Source organism: Rhinopithecus roxellana, chromosome 9 (assembly GCF_007565055.1).
Source record: "Rhinopithecus roxellana isolate Shanxi Qingling chromosome 9, ASM756505v1, whole genome shotgun sequence".
In the NCBI taxonomy this organism is placed as follows: domain Eukaryota; kingdom Metazoa; phylum Chordata; class Mammalia; order Primates; family Cercopithecidae; genus Rhinopithecus; species Rhinopithecus roxellana.
The window spans coordinates 26,643,506-26,662,126 of NC_044557.1; the positions used below are offsets into that span (position 1 = coordinate 26,643,506).

Here is an 18,621-nt window from a genome sequence, read left to right on the forward strand (position 1 = left end):
AAGGACAAAGACCACTATCATTCTCGAAGAATCAACAGAAGCTAAGGGAGAGCATAGAGTATAGTCCCTGTGGCCTCTACAGAGTCATCGCCCTCTCAGACTGAATCCACACAAACCTCCTTGACCGAAAGAGCCTCTGCATTGGACTGTGCATGGCGCGAGGAAATGCGATTACTGGCAATATGCTGCTGAGTACAGAATAAATATGCATTTGGTTTTCACTAAACTTAAAAAGCCTAGTGAAAACCCCACTTCTACATGTGATGAATGTGGTTATGCTGTGTCAGGTGAAGACGTGTTTCAGTGCCTCCCTTTACTTTCCATTAAGGTATGCTGGTTTCCTTCTCCCTTATGAAATAGATAAAGGAAGGACACAATCGTTCTGCTGCTCTGCCCTGAGTGCACCAGTATGGGAATAAAACTCTATAACCAGAGGGTGGTGGCAACGATCTAACAGGGACCTGCATTTAGATGTGCGTGTTTGGGAGAGCTGCAAAGTGGCTGTGCTTCTGATATCACAGGAGTCTGTGAAAGAGGCAACCAAAGAAGACCTGAGGCTCTTCTTGTCATTTTAGATATGTGATTTCATAAAGTTACTCTTGACCTTAATGTGGATGCCCATTTGGGATTTGTGCCTGCATTTCATCCACAGCTGCGTGGCATAGTTGCTGAGTAATCCTGTTGCTCTTGAGCAATGTAAATTACAGCTGTGGCTGAGTGTGTGGTTCATGCCTGTAATCTCAACACTTTGGGAAACCAAGGTGGGAGATCTCTTGAACTCAGGGATTCAAGACCAGCCTGGGCAACACAGGAGTCCTTATCTCTACTAAAAATCGAAAAAATTAGCCAGGCATGGTGGCATGTTCCTGTGGTCCCAGCTATTAAGGAGGGTGAGACAGGAGGATCGCTTGAGCCCAGGAGGTTGAGGCTGTGGTGAGGGATTATGGTCACACCACTGCACTCCAGTGTAGGTAACAGTGTAAGACTTGTCTCAGAAAAAAAAAAAAAAGTTACAACCATATCAAAAGAACAGTTTATTGACCACCCAAATTGTCTTGGAATTCTCACATTAATTTACAAGGAGAAATAACCCTTTGGAAAATTCACAATGTTTTGCTAGTACTAGTATGTCATCTCACTCTAAAATGTAAAAAAAAAAAAAAAAAAAAAAAAATCACTACTGAGATCTTATACGAATCTAGTTTTTGATTATGAATACAGTAATTCTTTGTTGAAAACTCCCTTGACAAATTAAGCCAATGATGGACATTCTAATAATTGTCATATTTTATGGTACATTTGTAACTAAAAGCTACTTCTTTGAGTAATGACTGATAGTTTCATGGAAGAAGTCATTCTTTTCCTGGTCACTCTGAAAAATAAGAAATGAGAAATGATTGCATGTGGTATACATATACGTGGTTCTAAGTACTAAATTTTCAGATTGCCTGAAAATGTTCTTATATACTTTTTATGGGTACAGGTTTTCTTTTTAATTAGCTTCAGAAAGTATCAATACATTATTATACTTTAAATTGACTAGAGCTACCTTTTTAAATGGTCAGACAGGTTTTCCTTTTAAAGGATTACTTTTGTGATTACTAGCTGCCTGAAATAGTATTTCAAGACCATGCATGGTGCCTCATACTTGTAATCCCAGCCCTTTGGGGGGCTGAGGTGGGACAATCACTTGAGCTCAGGAGTTCAAGACCAGCCTGGGCGACATGGCAAAAACCTGTCTCTACAAAAAATACAAAAGAAAAAAAAATTAGCCAGGCATGGTGGGATGCACCTGTAGTCCCAGCTACTTGGGAGGCTGAGGAGGGAGGATCGCTTGAGCCCTCGGAGGTTGCAGTGAGCTGGAATCGTGACACCACACTCCAGCCTGGGTGACAGAGTGAGACCCTGTCTCAAAATAAAATAAAATAAGATATAAATGAAATAGTATTTCCAAGACTTAATATAAATGCATAGCTGTTAAGCTGTAAGTACATCATTAAATGTTCATAAATGAATAGGTAACTTTCTACATTTTATCACCTTATTTTCTATAATACAGAAAATATACTTTAAATATTTTATTTATCCGAGTCCTTTTTTTGTTTTTGCTTTTTTTTTTGTTTTTGTTTGCAAGACCCAAGTCAGAGCAAGTTCAATTCTATTTTGAGCGTTTTATTTTGGCACTCATGTAGTTTAATTAAAAAAAAAACAAAAACATTGTCCTCAGCCGGAAGAATTTTTGGTTGAGTGATCATAAATACAGAGGTTAGCATTTCACATCTCTAGAATGTAAAAGCCACAAAGTCGTATCTGTCTTTTATGTTGTCGTATCATCAGGGGCCATCACGGTGTTGAGAACATAGTCTTTGTTCTTAAGAATTTATTCAGTAACTGACTGAATGAGGAAGTATGGCTAGTTTGCTTAAAACATTGAATTGTAGGAGTTGATGGGTAGCAGTTTAGTTATTATGCTACTATCAGTTAATAAGAAAGTAAGAGTGTAGTTCACCAGTATCAGTGATCCATGGATTTGTTCCTAAATTGTTATTTTTCTGGTTGAAATTTGCACTGTTTATTTTGAAGTTCTCAGTAAGTCATAATCAGTGCTTAATTATTCAGACTAATGAATCAGAGTTAGAGGTTTGCTCAGTCCACAATTCTTGCTACCATTAAAATATTTTGTTACATTTTCTTTTGAGTACATAGAAGCAACTAATAAATGGATTAAGATGCTGGAGTTTAAGAAGTTAATCTTTGTAAATTACTTTGGCCATTGCCTGGAACCTAATGTTTGCTATGTTTAGAGTTTGTCATATAAACAAACAACCACTGTTCCTGGTAGGTAATGAAAGTAATCTTAAACAATATTAGTAGTGCCTAAAAAGTAAAGTCTTAAATATAACTACAGTAGTCCTGAGAAAAATCATAGAGTGTTAGAACTGAAAAGGTTGTCCTAGAGGTCATCTGGTCGAATCTCATCTTTTTAAATGAGGAAAACCACAAGGTACAAACATCAAGGGCATCAATCCTAGCACTAGAACCTGGATCTCCAGATTTCAGGGTAAGGATTTTAATTATCCTCATACTATACTTTCAGTCTCAAGATGGCACTGTATATGAATTCAGCTTCACTTGTATAGTACTTTGGGTGTTATTATGCTTTCAGATAAGAGAGATGTATTTCTATGCCATTGAGGAACAGCTTAGAGTACCTATGATTCATAGGAATTTGAAGGCTGTAAATCAACTGAATCTTTATATCTTTTTGTTCCTTGTTGCAGTATCTTGTACCCAAGTAGCTTCAATAATTTTGACTGACAAGATGACCATAAAGTAAGTAGTCCTAATGTCATAACATGGAAGAGGAGGGTAATGGGTGTGTGTGTGTGAATGTGAATTAGTATAGTATAGTCATGAGCTGCCTCAGTGCTCTTAAACTTTTTTTTAGCACCAATGCCTTTATGCAGGAGACCCTGAAAACAAGCAAGAGATCTTTGTGGGCTCTCTGTAAATGGTGTGCATGCAAAAAAGGGTCCTCAGTGCTTATCCCTTGACAGCTGCTCTGAGACCATTGAGTCACTCACTTGCATCTGTGAGCCACTGACCAGTCACTGATTGCAGTGACAGTTTATCACTAACAACCTGAATTATCTTTGACCCAGAGACCCAGGGGTCAAAGGCCTCCTAGTCCATTATTAAATTTCCAGGGCAGCAGTTCAGTTTGCATTAGGGGATTTATTTATATTTATTTATTTAGGGTTTTTTGGGGGGCGGGGGGTGGAGGAGCTTGGGGGAATGAGACCTGCAGTTATTTTCCCTACATTTATAAGATTATTTAGTCCTTTATTTGTAGGATTTGGCATCCTAAAAGAAAGGAAGACCCAAAGTATCGTGGTTCTGATCCGGGCCTCACATGGCTGTCCTAAAGATTTCTGGGAACCATTTATGGGAAGAATGCCACTCTGTAAATTGTAGCAGGGAGGAGCTTTGCCCTCAGGAAGACACAGATCCTTTGAGGGTGGTAGAGACTCCTAAAGTCTACGGATTCATATCCAGCTGGCCCCATTAACAAGAGAATTAAAGAGTGGCTAGAAAGGGACTAAAGAGTTCACTGGGAGCCCATCCAAAAAGCTGGGGGTACAGACAACTGCTGATTCCCAGCCAGTCATGGATTTTATTTTATTTTATTTTGAGACAGGTCTCATTTGGTAGCGCAGGCTGAAGTGCAATAGTGCGATCATAGCTCACTGTACCCTGGGACTCCTGGGCTCTAGTGATCCTCCCACCTTAACCTCCTAAGTAGCTGGGACTACAGGCATATACCACCATGCTCAGTTAATTTTTTTTCATTTTGTAGAGATGGGGACTTGCTATGCTGCCCAAGCTTGTCTAGAACTCCTGGGCTCCAGCAATCCTTCCACATTGGCCTCCCAAAGTACTGGGATTATAGGCATGAGCCACTGTGCCTGGCTCGCCAGTGATGGATTGAAAGTCTCTTCTGGGTTGTAACCAGGAAGCGTGCCTGGGCCAGACTGAGAGGGCCGAAGGATGACAGCCTGGTTTCAGTGTGTGAGTGTGCGTGCATGTATGTACCTGTGTATGAGTATGTGGGTAAGTGTGTGAGCCTGTAAAAGTATATCATGAGTGGTTGTCTCTTAGGAGGAGAGGGAATCAGGAACCTTGGTGAAATAACATCATGTACTGGCATGGAAAGGCACTGCTCTGGGCAGCAGTCAAGAAGACAGAGGAGGACTAAATGTATATGATTTGGGCAATCATTTAAAGCATCTTGGATTTATTTCCTTGTCTGATAATTAACAAGGTTGATGTACACAAGGTATAACAATTTTAGGGGTAGAAGAAAACTATGATTCAAATCAGCATTTTATTAGATCACTGGTCTCTGATTTGGTGTGATGTCTTCCTGGTACGTTTTCACTTAGACCAAGCTTGTTTAACCCATGGCCCATGGGCCTCATGCATCCTAGGACAGCTTTGAATGTGGCCCAACATAAATTTGTAAACTTTCTTAAAACATTATGAGCTTTTTTGTGATTTTTCTTCCAGTTCATCAACTGTCATTAGTGTTAGTGTATATTATATGTGGCCCAAGACAATTCTTCTTCTTCCAGTGTTGTCCAGGGAAGCCAAAAGATTGGACATCCCTCACTTAAGAGTCTTTCATAGTGAATATGTTTTTAGAAAGCCTAAGGTGTTTGAAGAATAATAGTCACATAAGGTCTAGGCAAATAGCATATTGGTTTTATGTAGGAAACAGTTTATCTTCTATAGAATAACTTTTGATGGGTTTGAAATTGTAGTGTTAATTTATCTTAGTGAACATCTAGAAGATTTGTTTAGGTATGTGAACTGTTTAGTGAAAACATAGAACATGGTAAGTATATTTGTGAATTACTAGTGCAGAAGCCTTTTATGAAATTCTCAATAGAAACTGCATACTGGTTATGAATGGTGATCTCTCAGATACCTTTCACTTAGTCGTTTCTCATGAGTATGTGATACAGTTGAAGTTATGGGATTTAACCTCTGCTGAGCAGCAGAAAGATATGAAGCAGTGAAAAATACAGGCTAAACAGAGCCTTTGAGAATCTTTTTTTTCTCAGTGGTTTATGTTCTTCACATTCAGTTTCGATTCTTCTCCATACTTAGCCTTCTATAGCTGATACTTCCATTTTGGATATAGGCTCTGTTTCATTTCTAGAGGTATCTCTTTCTCTAAACTCATCAAGTACTTTTTCAATCCTGTTGATCATCTTAACAGAAGGATCATAATATTAAGTTGATTTATGACACCATATCATATTTTTTATTTGTAGTAACTGTGAATTGTCATCAAGCTATTCATTGAAAGGATACCTCTTAAACTCTCTATTACTAAGATCCCCAAATGTATCTCTTCTCCTCTCGATAAAACGAGTGTTGTCTTAGACAAGCAGCAGACTGCTTTTTAAGTGAAGTGGATTAAGCTGCTGTGATCGTCCTTGTGAATGTGTATGATAAATCATTTTGATGGCCTTTTAAAATCAGAGTCACTGAGTCCCACACAGAGAAACAGAGAATGCTGTCTGTCATTATTACAATAATAATTAAGCATTGGCTGATAGGATATAAAGTATAAATCAAAAATCTTAGGGGAAATAGATGAAAGAAAAGCTTTGTTTCTCAAAAACGTAATCTAAAAGAAGAAATATTGAGCAAGCATTGGGTGCTTCATGAATGGCCTAAAAATATGTTTAAGTCTATCACCTGAAGGTTCATTTATTTCCAGGAAAGAATCAATCCCACTTTTTCACTTTTTTTTCTCTTTCCCTGTGGCTCAACTCCAGGAAGGTGTTTTAATTGATTAGTGGGAAGATTTTAACACAGACAAAACTTATAAGCCAAGCACCATTATTTCTAGTACAGTGGCTTCACCACATTATAGGGTAATAAAGTTAAAAGCTGCCGACTGTTTCAGAATTATTTTCAGAAATTTACATCCTCTTTATTCCCATTACCTTGAGAAAGAGTTCAGAGAAAGGGCTTAGTCAGCATGCAATTATGGTATTAGATGAAGCATACAGTTTGGTCTAAAACCAAGATGCAGCTAGTCTCATCAGGGTACTTTAATCAATCAGGAGCTGTTAAGAAGTTAGGAATGTCAGTCTAACTTAATTCCTTTGAAGGTGATTAGCCTTTCTTCCCTGGAGGCTTTGAAGATTTTGTCCTATGGCTGGGTGTGGTGACTCATGCTTATAATCCCAGCACTTTGGGAGGCCGAGGCAGGAGGATTGCTTGAGCTCAGGAGTTTGAGACCAGCCTGGGCAACATAGGAAAACACTGTCTTCCCCTCCCCACTACCAAAAAAAAAAAAAAAAAAAAAAAAAATTAGCAGGGTATGGTGGTAGACACCTGTAGTCTCAGCTACTTGGGAGGCTGAGGTGGGAGGACTGCTTGAGCCCAGGAGTTTGAGGGTACAGTGAGCAATGATCATGTCACTGCACTGTAGCCAAGGTGACAAAGAAAGACCCAGTCTTAAAAAAAAAAATTGTTCTCCAGCAAATTTTTTTGAAGTTATGGCATTTAACCCTGCCCACCATTCCCATTCCCCCTTCAGTTTCACTCTCATGCATTCCTTTTTCTTTATTCCATGCAGGATCACTGGGCTTGTCAAACATACAAATTGGCTTTCAGGAAAATTCTCATCCATATCTCTTCAAAAATTTCCTGTATCCCATTATCTTCCCGCTTTTTGGAATTGTTTTTTTCTATAATTTAAAGATAGAGTCTTGCTGTTTTCTAGGCTGCTCTCAAACTCCTGACCTCAAGCGATCCTTCTACTTTGGCCTCCCAGTGTTGGAATTATAGGTGTGAACCATTATGCCCGGTCTAGAACTTTAACTAAGAGTATGTTGGACCTTCTTTCTCTGATCACCGGTTCTTTTTACCTCCGTCACATTTCCCATCATTTTGTTTCACTCTCCCGCTGTGTTTCTTTTGACTTATCTTCCACTTCACTCATTGCCTCTTTGGCTATGTGCAGTCTGCTGCCAAGACCACCCATGAAATTTTTCGTTTCAAGGACTGTTTCTCCCCCCATTCCTAGCAGTTTTATTTGGTGCCTTTTCAAATCTTCTGTGTTGTATTTTATATTTTCATGGTCCCTGTAGATATTTTTCAGGTTGTTATTTGTTTCTTTTAGCAGAGCAAGCCTTGCTGTTTCATAATTTGTGTGTGGTAATTTCAGTTTGTGTTGGTTCTCACTCTCTATGTCTTGGTTCCTTCTGTGCTTCATGGTTGGTCTCTGACCCTGTGTGGGCCATTGCTCTGTAAAAATTATCTGTGTCATTCCTCATGGCATGGGATAGAAGCATGTTCCTGCCGAGAAGGTAAATGTTACTGCTGGGTACTTGGAAATTTACCGAGTTCATGGCTTGAGGTTCTGTGGCCTATCAGCCTGTGCACGCCTAGGCATGTAGAAACCTGTCTGTAGACTCAGCTTTTCCCTCTGGCTGAACTCAGGATCAAGACAATGTGTCTGGCCAGGCATAGTGGCTCATGCCTGTAATCCCATCACTTTGGGAAGCCAAAGAGGCGGGTGGATCACCTGAGGTCAGGAGTTCATGACCAGCCTGACCAACATGGCGAAACCCCATCTCTACTAAAAATACAAAAATCAGTGGGGCCTGGTGGTGGGTGCCTGTAATCCCAGCTACTTGGGAGCCTGAGGCAAGCGAATTGCTTGAACCCGGGAAGCTGAGGTTGCAGTGAGCCAAGATCGTACCACTTCACTCCAGCCTGGGTGACAGAACATTCTCAAAAAAAAAGCGTGTCTTTAGTTCTCTGGGGTTAAATGGGTATGTTTAGATTTGGTGTAGCTTTTTTGGGGTTCTTTACTCCTTTTGGGGTCCCAGCTTAATGTGAAGAGGGTCTACTCTAAGACTCCCCACTTTAGGCAGATCCTGGAGCCTCTACCCCTTTCTCCCGCATGAGCAAATGCCATCTTCAAAAAGTAGTTGCTTTGTCCAGCTATTTTGCATCTATCTCTAATGTTTGAGATTTGCCTTAGAATTTGTTCAAAAAATGATCTTTGTTGTCAAATTCTTTTAAGGTGATGTTTATTATATTTCATTCAGCACTTTTAATTGTTTCCAGCCAGAAGGTTATTGTGAGAAACTTACCTTCCAGGAGTGGAAGAGGAATCATTAGTCATTAAGGAACTAAAAATGTTAGGGAAATATTAATACTTCAGAAACGATTTGTTGATCTGAAGAGTACTTAAGTTAGGGATTTTCAGAAAGTAGCATTTTGTTTTGTTTTGTTTGAGACATCATCTTGCTCTGTTGCCCAGGCAGGAATGCAGTGGCGCGATCTCAGCTCACTGCAGCCTCCGCAAGCGATTCTGTTGCCTCAGCCTCCTGAGTAGCTGAGATTATAAGCATGCACCACTACACCCGGCTAATTTTTGTATTTTTTGTAGAGACAGGGTTTCTCCATGTTGGCCAGCCTGGTCTTGAACTCCTGGCCTCAAGTGATCTGCCCACCTCGGCCTCCCAAAGTGCTGGAATTACAGGCATGAGCCACTCTGCCCGGCCAGTAGCATTCTGTGGATGAATTGACTCTGGTTTTGTTAGCCTTCAGAATCTAAGCAAGTTTATATCTGGTCAATTTTGAGAAAGAAGATCTCTAAGAAATGCCTCAAATGGGGAAGGGATGGACTTTATAAACCAAAATGTCAATGGGTTAATCCTAAAAATCTCAATGAAATGGGGCAAAATATGGCTAAGAAAAATTTGACAAGGTGTAAATCTCACTGAATGCAGTTGCTGTGTTTGCTACCAAGTTTGCAAGAGAAGAAACCAGGTTTTGCCAGTGCATCAAAAATTAGATTAAAAAAAAATTTCTCTGGCCTAGTCTGATGCGTAGCCTTCAAGAGAAAAATGATGTGCGGTTACATGACTTGACCAAAGTCCCATAGCCAGGGCAGGGAGAGGGTCGCAGCCTGGTGGTCCATTACCTGGTGCCACTGGATCTGTGCAGATGGGTTTGGAACTGCACTTTCTGCCTTGTCTGGGACGTAAAAACTTCGGGTGCCCCTCACTTCTTTTTTATATAAACTGTTGTGTTTTATTGCCCTGGCACTCTTAAGTTGCTGTTTCACCCTAGCAGTACCTGCTTCAGGCCATCACCAATGAAAGTGCCTTTGAAATGTCTGAAGGTGTGTGCATTGCCTAGACAAATAGTTGGCAGAAGAGGTCAACACAGGCGTCTTGCTTTGGAGTGTCAATTGAAGAAATTGTTTTTCCACTTGAATTGGCAGTGTGTGCTCTTACCGCTGTTAGAGTTCTGGGCAGAGAAGTAGATGTGATAATTATGAAGGGAGAAGGGGGAAGAACAGCTGCAGAATGCAGGGAAGTGACTGGACTCCAGTAATCATATTTGGCAGGTCAAGGGTGAGATTTAGCCTGATGGGATTTGGACCATTCCCTGGGTTAGAAAGTGGTGTTAAAATCAACTCCAGGTGTTTCCGTTATTCTTAAGGCCTAAGTATTATTAAAGCAGAAAATAATATGTTTTAGGATATGAATGGGAGGGGATTGGTCATTTGCTGCTTGGGAATCACTTGTTTGCAATAGAGCCCATTTTCTCCTGACAGTTGCTCCTACATGTCTAAAATACATCATAAATCCCCAAATGCTTGTTTCAATAGTGAAGTTTCCTCCAAATGAGCTGTTATCACTTTTGTCTTCAAGAGAATACTAACTCATGGAATCTCTTTGAGCTTTTTATGCTTTTACACTGTGGGCTTTGGAGTTTGCTTTGGTTTATCCACCAGTTCTTTAAGTTAAATTTAGATAAATTAAAATTATCAGGCTTATTTTTAAAAACTCAAGTATTACCAAAGGATGGATGATAGAGATACGCTTTGGGAATATATCCAAGTACTTCAAATGATAGAACACCAGGAGACATTTAGTAAGAGTTTCTTCTGCTGGGTGAAATCAACATCAACATCACCTGTAAACTCGTTGGTAGTGTAAATCCTCTGGCCTCGCCCCAGAGCTCCTGGAATGAAGCTGTCCGGGATAGGGCCTGGCAACCTGTGTTTTAATAAGCTGTTTGTGGGATTCTGATGTTCCCCAAAGTTTTAGGATCATGCCTGCAGAGAATCCTGCCCACTATGAAAGTTTGCATGCCTGAGTAAGTCAAAAGAGATCTTTGAAAATACTAGCTAGGTTTGAGAGACTTGCTGTGATTGTATAGTTTTAGCAAATGTGGCAAAACAAATTTTTACTTACAGGCAGTATCTTGTTAGTACGGAGAAATAAAAAACACACAAAGATGATAAATAAGTACAAAAGTAATTCATCCAACAGCCATGTGAAGATGAAAATCTTTGAAATGGGAAAAAAAAGTTTTTCAGTCTACCCTGTGGAAGTAGTAAGTTACATTGAAAGGCCGAGATTAGCCAAGATCATTTTTTGTCGTTTTGTTTTTTGTTTTTTTGAGACAGTCTCTCGCTCTGCCACTCAGGCTGGAATGCAATGGTACGATCTTGACTCACTGCAACCTCTGCCTCCCAAATTCAAGCGATTCTCCTGCCTCAGCCTCCCAAGTAGCTGAGATTACAGACATGTACTAAAAATACAAAAGTTAGCCAGGCATGGTGGTGTGTGCCTGAAATCCCAGCTACTCAGGAGGCTGAGGCAGGAGAATTGGTTCAACCCAGGAGGCAGAGGTTGCAGTGAGCTGAGATCGCGCCACTACATTCCAGCCTGGGCAACAGAGCGAGACTCCATCTCAAAAAAAAAATAATAAATAAATAAAGAAGATAACTATCAGAAAAAGAATTACCTAGAATTGTTGAGAGGGTTTGTTTTTAGGAAAGAAAACTGGAGCTGAAAATGATGGGAAAAGTACCATGTTGGCCAGGCTGGTCTCGAACTCCTGACCTCAAGTGATCCACCTACCTTGGCCTCCCAAAGTGCTGGGATAACAGGCGTGAGCCACTCTCCTGGCCTCTGATATTTATCTTTATATTTTCTATATAACGTGCATGTTCTGCTGTTTCTTTAAAAAAAAAATAACTTTTGCCAGGCACGGTGGCTCACGCCTGTAATCTCAGCACTTTGGGAGGCCGAGGCGGGCGGATCACGAGGTCAGGAGATCGAGACTATCCTGGCTAACACGGTGAAACTCCGTCTCTACTAAAAAGACAAAAAAATTAGCCGGGCGTGGCGGGCGCCTGTAGTCCCAGCTACTTGGTAGGCTGAGGCAGGAGAAAGGCGTGAATCCGGGAGGCGGAGCTTGCAGCCAGCCGAGGTGGCACCACTGCACTCCAGCCTGGGCGACAGAGCGAGACTCTGTCTCAAAAAAAAAAAAAAAAAAAAAAAAAACTTTTATTTTAGGTCTTATAGGAAGCTTGTACTTCATTTATTCAACACATAATTATTAAGTACCTGATACATTCCGTACATTGCACTAGGTACTGGAAATAAACAGAGAATAGAACAGACATGATTCTTATCCATGAAGAGCTTGTATGCTAAAGATGTAGGAAGTACTTTTAAATAAAACTCTTACTTATATATAAACAGTCCGGAAAAGAAGGGGCTGCTTTTAATTTTTTTTTTGGTGTTGTCCACTCCTTGAACTTCATCCAGTTCGTCGGAAAAAATTTAAATGATATTTCTAAATAAGTGGTTTGCTTCACTCTATCATTAAGGTAATTATTCAGATGAATAAATCTCAATCAGAATATTTTCAAATGTATGTAAATATATACATTCAATGTATTTCCCAGTTTCAGAAAGTCCTTGTTATCAACCCTTGTTTTGAAAGAACCCTTCGTTTATGATAAAGTGTCACACACTTTATTTTGTATTGATACAAATTATTGATGATTGTGGATATTTTAGGTAATACTAAGATAATTATGTTAATGTGAATTGTGACTATAAGGTATTGGTAACAGGAGTGTACATGAATGATATGAATTTGCATTGAGTTTGCCATGCCCAGAAAGTTAATCTGAACCAAATTTCTAAAAAGTGCCTTCCTTATTCCATATTGTGTATGAAAGAAGAGTATAGTTTATATGTGAATATATGGGCAACATGTATATAGATGTCTGCATGAACTGTGCCTGGTTAGGTCCTAGAAAAGCCTACGGTAGGAAAGGTGGGTTAAGAGGATCGAAGTTAGGAGTGAACTTATTATAGTCTTCATAAATATTTTTATAGCCAATAACATAAAACAATAAAGACAGTGCTCCAAATTAAAGATACTGCAATGACATGACATCTACATTTGAAACTAGTAATAATGTATGCCAGGCCCTATTATTAATTTCTGCTTAGCATTCTTTTCTCACTAGAAATGTTTTAGGATCTTAGTTCCTTTGCAGCTTGGGATGCTTGTAAATTCACTTGCTCTTTTATAAATAATGTGCATACAAGGAGATTTTCAACAGCACTTTCTTACCAAAGGTCTGGGCCTATAGTCAAATAGTCAATGCCATCGTGGTTTTACAGCACCTGTGAGGAAGTGTTGACATTCAGGTTTTAGCTTCAGGATTTTGACTTGTGTCTTCTTCCTGCTTGAGTCCTGTCTCTTCCCACCTCCCCAGCTCAGGCTTCATGTACGAATTTTAGATTCTTTTGCCTTTGTATCAGCCAGCAGAAGCTAGTTTGTTTGTTTGTTTGTTTGTTTGTTTGTTTCAAGGCCTAGGTTTCCTTGTACTCACATCTTTCTTCAAGCTTTATTTGCAAACACCTCCATTCTTCTTGCCATTACTTTTGCTTCTTGTCTATTTCAAAACTCTGGTTTCATCTTTTTCTTGTTACTACCAATAGGAGTAAATTGAGTGACTTGCAATTAAGGTACAACAGAAGCAGAATTTTGAAAGTTACTCAAAAGAAATAAGTAGGAAAATTTCCATGGTAAGACAACTTAGTAAATAATTACGTACAGGCAGTGACCATATATGCTCATTTTAAATTACAAATATACACACATGGCCATAGAAATTGTCAGAGTCTGAACTGGAACTCAATCCCTAGACAGACTCCAAACCCCACGTAATTTTTATACACAGTTTATTACTAGCTTTTTGTCCTTTTATGTTCACTTTTATGTCCTGTCTTCTCTATATTTCTAAGTTGCCAACATTTAAAAATTTTCCTGTCTTCTGACTTTTTACCGCAAGTGTTTTTTTCTCACCCACTTTTATTATTCTCATTTCCTGTTTTCAAAGAAACAATTGCAACACATTTTAGAAATGCTTACGACATAAGTGGCACACTCCTGAAGTCTTTCCAAAATCTGTTTTCCTCAACGTCTTAATTTTTTAAATTTACATACTTAGCTTCTTTCTGCTAATTCCCTCAGAAAAACTCAGCACAATTTTATAAGCAATGTGAATGATCTTAGAGCCTTCATAGGAATAAATTGCACAGGATGTCATCCATACATCATAAGCAAGGTACAGGATTAATTTTCTAAGATATCATTTAAAATTTCTTCTACTATTGTTACTGTACACATTTGATGTATTAAGCCAAAGCTTTATTCCTCCAAGAATAATAATCCCCTGTCACAGTTCTAATCCCAGCATAGTGTCGTCTTAACTGCAATGTACTATCCTAACTTTCAGTTACATCTTATTTCAGCTATCTTTGTTATACAGTAGCTGAAAATCACTGATAGTTATAAAGACCATAATGCCATAACCTCTCAGATTTAAACAGGATAGAAGATTTTATAAATTACTAATCCAGCAACAGAAGCATTTTCCTCTGTTGGGTAGATGCAATTATTCAGATTCCAAGTGGATGAGACATTCCATAATTATGTCTCTAATTTTACATTCTCCAGGCCTCATTCCCTCTCTCATTTCATCAGGTCTTCGAAAGGCCTTTAATAAACTTACCCAAATGTATAATTCTAAGAAATCTCACATTCAGTGGTTGATCAGATCACTGTGTGGCGTAGTTTGTATATTTGTCTCCACCCAAATCTCATGTTGAATTGTAATCTCCAGCATTGGGGATGGGGTCTGGTAGGAGATGACTGGATCATGGGAGTGGATTTCTCATGAATGGTTTAGCACCATCCCTTGGTGCTGTCCTCGTGATAATGACTAAGATCTGGTCATTTTAAAGTGTGTGGTCTCTCTCTCTCTCTCTCCTGCTTGCTCGCTCTTGCTTTCACCATGTGATGTCCTCACTACTCCTTTGCCTTCTGTCATGATTGAAAGCTCCCTGAGGCCTCACCAGAAACCTAGCAGATGCCAGCATCAGGCTTCCTGTAAAGCCTGTGGAACTGTGAGCCAGGTAAACCTCTTTTCTTGATAAATTACCGAGCCTCAGGTATTTCTTTATAGCAATGCAAGAATGGCCTAACACGATGTGTAATCTTTGTTTCATACAGTTTACACCACAACTTTGCCACCTAACTCACCTGTTAGTACATAGAATTTCTGAACCTCGAATCCTGTTCAGAATGCCAAATTGTGAGAGAATCAGTTATGCTTCAACCTTGAAAGCATGGAGTTCTCTGCTTTCAGGGAATTCCAGATGACTCAGGAACAGAAGTAAACCCTAGACAAATCTAAAGCCAAACATAGAGTAAAGCTAAGCAGCAGATTATAAACCCCATTCCTTGCTCCCTAGGAACACCTCTTCTTCTAACTCCAGCTTCGGATTTTTCCCCAGGCTTCACAATTGACCTTTGTCTTAGTTCCATGCTGGCTGGACATACCCCTCTGGCATGGACATTCATGATAGGCATTGCCATGCTTCATGATGCTTCATTCTTGGCTACTTCTTCTTTTTCTAGGATGCATGTTTTAGCTCACTTCATGTTCAATTGCCTTGTGGTTGGCCTACTTCTTCTTTCTCTTCTTTCCTACTTCTGTGGTTGCTTTATAGTTGACTAATTACTAGTTCATTGGCTCTGCTTATTGCCTAATACTACAAAAGTTCCCTTCCTGGAAGGGTTGGGGATGGGAAAGTGGGGGTGGGTGGTAGTAAAATAAACTGAGCTTTGTAGTGGGCTGGAGATAGGGTGTGAGTAAATGAAAAGTCGTATTTTAGGATTGCTCAACTGCATGGATATTTATGCTTTTTTAGATAAGCAACATTAACAAAGTCTGGATCTCAAAGGAGAGATCTACACTGGCGATAATAATATCCCCATGGGCATTTAATGCTCATGGTTGCCTAGAAAATAATTATAAAGTAAGGAAATTTTGAGTAAGTATTCTTGTAAAGGTTAAATGGTGACACGAAAGTAAGACTTGAGTGTCCTAATAAGGGTTAAACTTGGTCTGGGAGTGGCAGTTCTTAACACCTTTTATAATTCTTAACTATCATTTTTTAGATGTAGTCGTTTAAATCTGAGGACCCAGATATGCTAGTCTTATAGAAAGCACAAATTTAAAATGGGTTATTTGTCTTACATAGCTTTAAAGTTTAGGGAAAAAGTATTTTCAAGCAACCTTTATAGGAACTCTCCAAAATAAATGTGTTCCTGATTAATATGTGTTTTATTTTTAAAAAATTATTTTTAATTAATTTTTAAATTGACAAATAAAATTGTATTTATTTATGGTATACAACGTGATGTTTTGAAATATGCATACACTGTGGAATGGCTAAAGCAAGCTATTCAGCATATGCGTCATCATCTCACATACCATTTTTTTGTGGTGAGGACATTTAAAATCTACTCTCTTAGCAATTTTCAAATAATGTAATTATTTTAAATCAGTTGTTTAAATATTATGAAATTAATTTTAGCCCTTAGATAGAGAATAGTGCACCTCACATGACATATAAAAATGGAAGGAGGTGTTTAGCTCAGGAGAAACTTTTTGGAATATTTGATTCTCTTTCCCTCATTTTCTCTCCTTTATTTTTGTTTTTAAAAAATTTTTAAACCCTCTCTTGACTCCTAGCTATTATTTTGAATGTGAGTGATAAGAATTTGAGCCTTGTAGATAACTATCCTGATGCCAATTGAACAATAATTTTCATTTGTCTCTTTCTACAAAATTCTGAATTTTTGCAGGAGCAAAATTAAGTCTCAATTCCCTTTAATTTACCCAGGGCAATAAATCTTAAACATTTTTTCTTAAAAAAAAAAAACAAACACATTTTTACTGGAAAGACTTTATGGGGTGGACATTAACTCTGTAAATGCCGTATGACTTTTGGAGAGGGCTGCCCCTGGCACAGACTGATATTTATGAGAAATTTGTGCCCATATCAACCACCTGTATGAGAATCGCCTGTGATGCTTTTTTAAAAAGGCAGATTCTCTTTTTTCCCCTATATTTTTCTCTTTTTAAAAATAATTTCGGCTTATATTTTATATTCAATGGGTACATATGCAGGTTTGTTACATATGCAGGTTTGTTACATGAGTAATATTGCATGGTGCTGAGGTTTAGGGTACGAATGATCCCATCACCCAGATAGTGAGCATAGTACCCAATAGTTGGTTTTTCAACTCCTGTTCCCTCCTTCTCTCCCCACTCTAGTAATCCCCAGTGTCTGTTTTTGCCATCTCTATGTCTATGAGTATTTGATGTTTAGCTCCTACTTATAAGTGAGAGCATGCAGTATTTGGTTTTCTGTTCCTGAATTAATTCGCTTAGGATAATGGCCTCCAGCTGCATCCATGTTGCTACACAGGATGCAGTTTCGTTCCTTCTTATGGCTGCATAGTCTTCCATAGTGTGTATATACTACATTTCCTTAATGCAGTCCGCCATTGATGGATACCTAGGTTGATTCCATGTAAAAGAGCATATTCTTAGGCTTTTCTCTGAACTACTGATTCAGAGTCTTTCAATGGGTTCCACGAATATTTCATATTCATTTTAATAAATTTGCTCAAGTGACTTATATATACAGTTATAAATTTGGGAACCTCTGGCCTGGGGAAGTTGTATGCAACACCACTGACAGGTCCCTGTCCTGCCACAGACATTTCTGCTATAACTCCATGCTTGCATTTTTTGGGAAAAACAAAGCAAAATGAAACAAAACTCATTTTGCAAAATGACGCACAAAGTAACTTCTGGAAAAAGTAGGGCTAGGTGAAGAGAATTCAAAACTTACGAAATTATAACTGGAACAACAAGAAGAATAATAATGAACCTAATAAAAACTAGCATTGTTATGGCTCTAACAACATTTATTCTCAACAACTTAGTTGAATCTTTGTACCCTTAAACTTAAGACTTTTTTTTTTTTTTTCCCCCAGATCTTGGTTCTTCAGGACATTTTCTTCTAGCAGAAATCAGTATTAACTTCTTTATCCATCTCTCTCTCTCTCTTTTTTTTTTTTTTGTAACTGGTATATACCATCATTATAGCACTTCTTACAAAAATGGGGAGCTGTCTTTGTAACTTCATCTGTGCCATCAGCTTTTCCAGATAGTTTAACATAAAAGGAATATAAAGTGGTTCTGGAAGCAAGAAAACCAGCCACCACCTGCAGTAAGGAAGGCAGCTTTATGGGCCTTTTAGCTCATGGAGGTTTTTGTTTGCTTGTTTGTTTGTTTTTGAGATGGAGTCTCGCACTGTCGCCTGGTCTGGAGTGCAGTGGCGGCTTCTCAGCTCACTGCAACCTCTGCCTCCCAGGTTCAAGAGATTCTCCAGGTTCAAGTGATTCTCCAGCCTCAGCCTCCTGAGTAGCTGGGACTACAGGGGCCTGCCACCACGCCCGGCTAATTTTTTGTATTTTTAATAGAGACAAGATTTCACTATGTTGGTCAGGCTGGTCTCGAATGCCTGACCTCGTGATCCACCCACCTCGGCCTTCCAAAGTGCTGGGATTACAGGCATGAGCCACTGTGCCCAGCCAGATCTTTGTAATAAGATCTTCATGTGTTATAATACTAAGGTTGTCTCTTTAATCACAAAAAACCAGTCCTTTATTGCTTCAAATTGTTCATGTGCTGATATCATGTGTCTACTGATGTCTGACTTACCACATTAACACACGCTGGCAGAACCACTGCAGACATCCTCTGTTCTCATTTGTTTTTGTTACTATCATGATAAAATTCTTAAGGGTTTGAATTCTCAGAGGTACTTTCCGATGGTTAAA

At 39.0% G+C, this 18,621-nt stretch overlaps 1 protein-coding gene across 8 annotated transcripts in view; it reads left to right on the forward strand.

The window, feature by feature from the left end:
* The window catches only part of NRG1 (neuregulin 1), a 1,136,884-nt gene that overhangs the window by 925,920 nt on the left and 192,343 nt on the right, over positions 1-18,621 (forward strand). The window contains exon 1 of one of the 8 annotated variants that reach the window (XM_030937747.1): positions 3,319-3,333. The exons of the other annotated variants lie outside the window; for them this stretch is intronic. The gene's annotated coding sequence lies outside the window, so the exon portion shown is untranslated. Of the gene's footprint in view, positions 1-3,318; positions 3,334-18,621 lie in introns of those variants that run through there. 8 annotated transcript variants of the gene reach the window in all.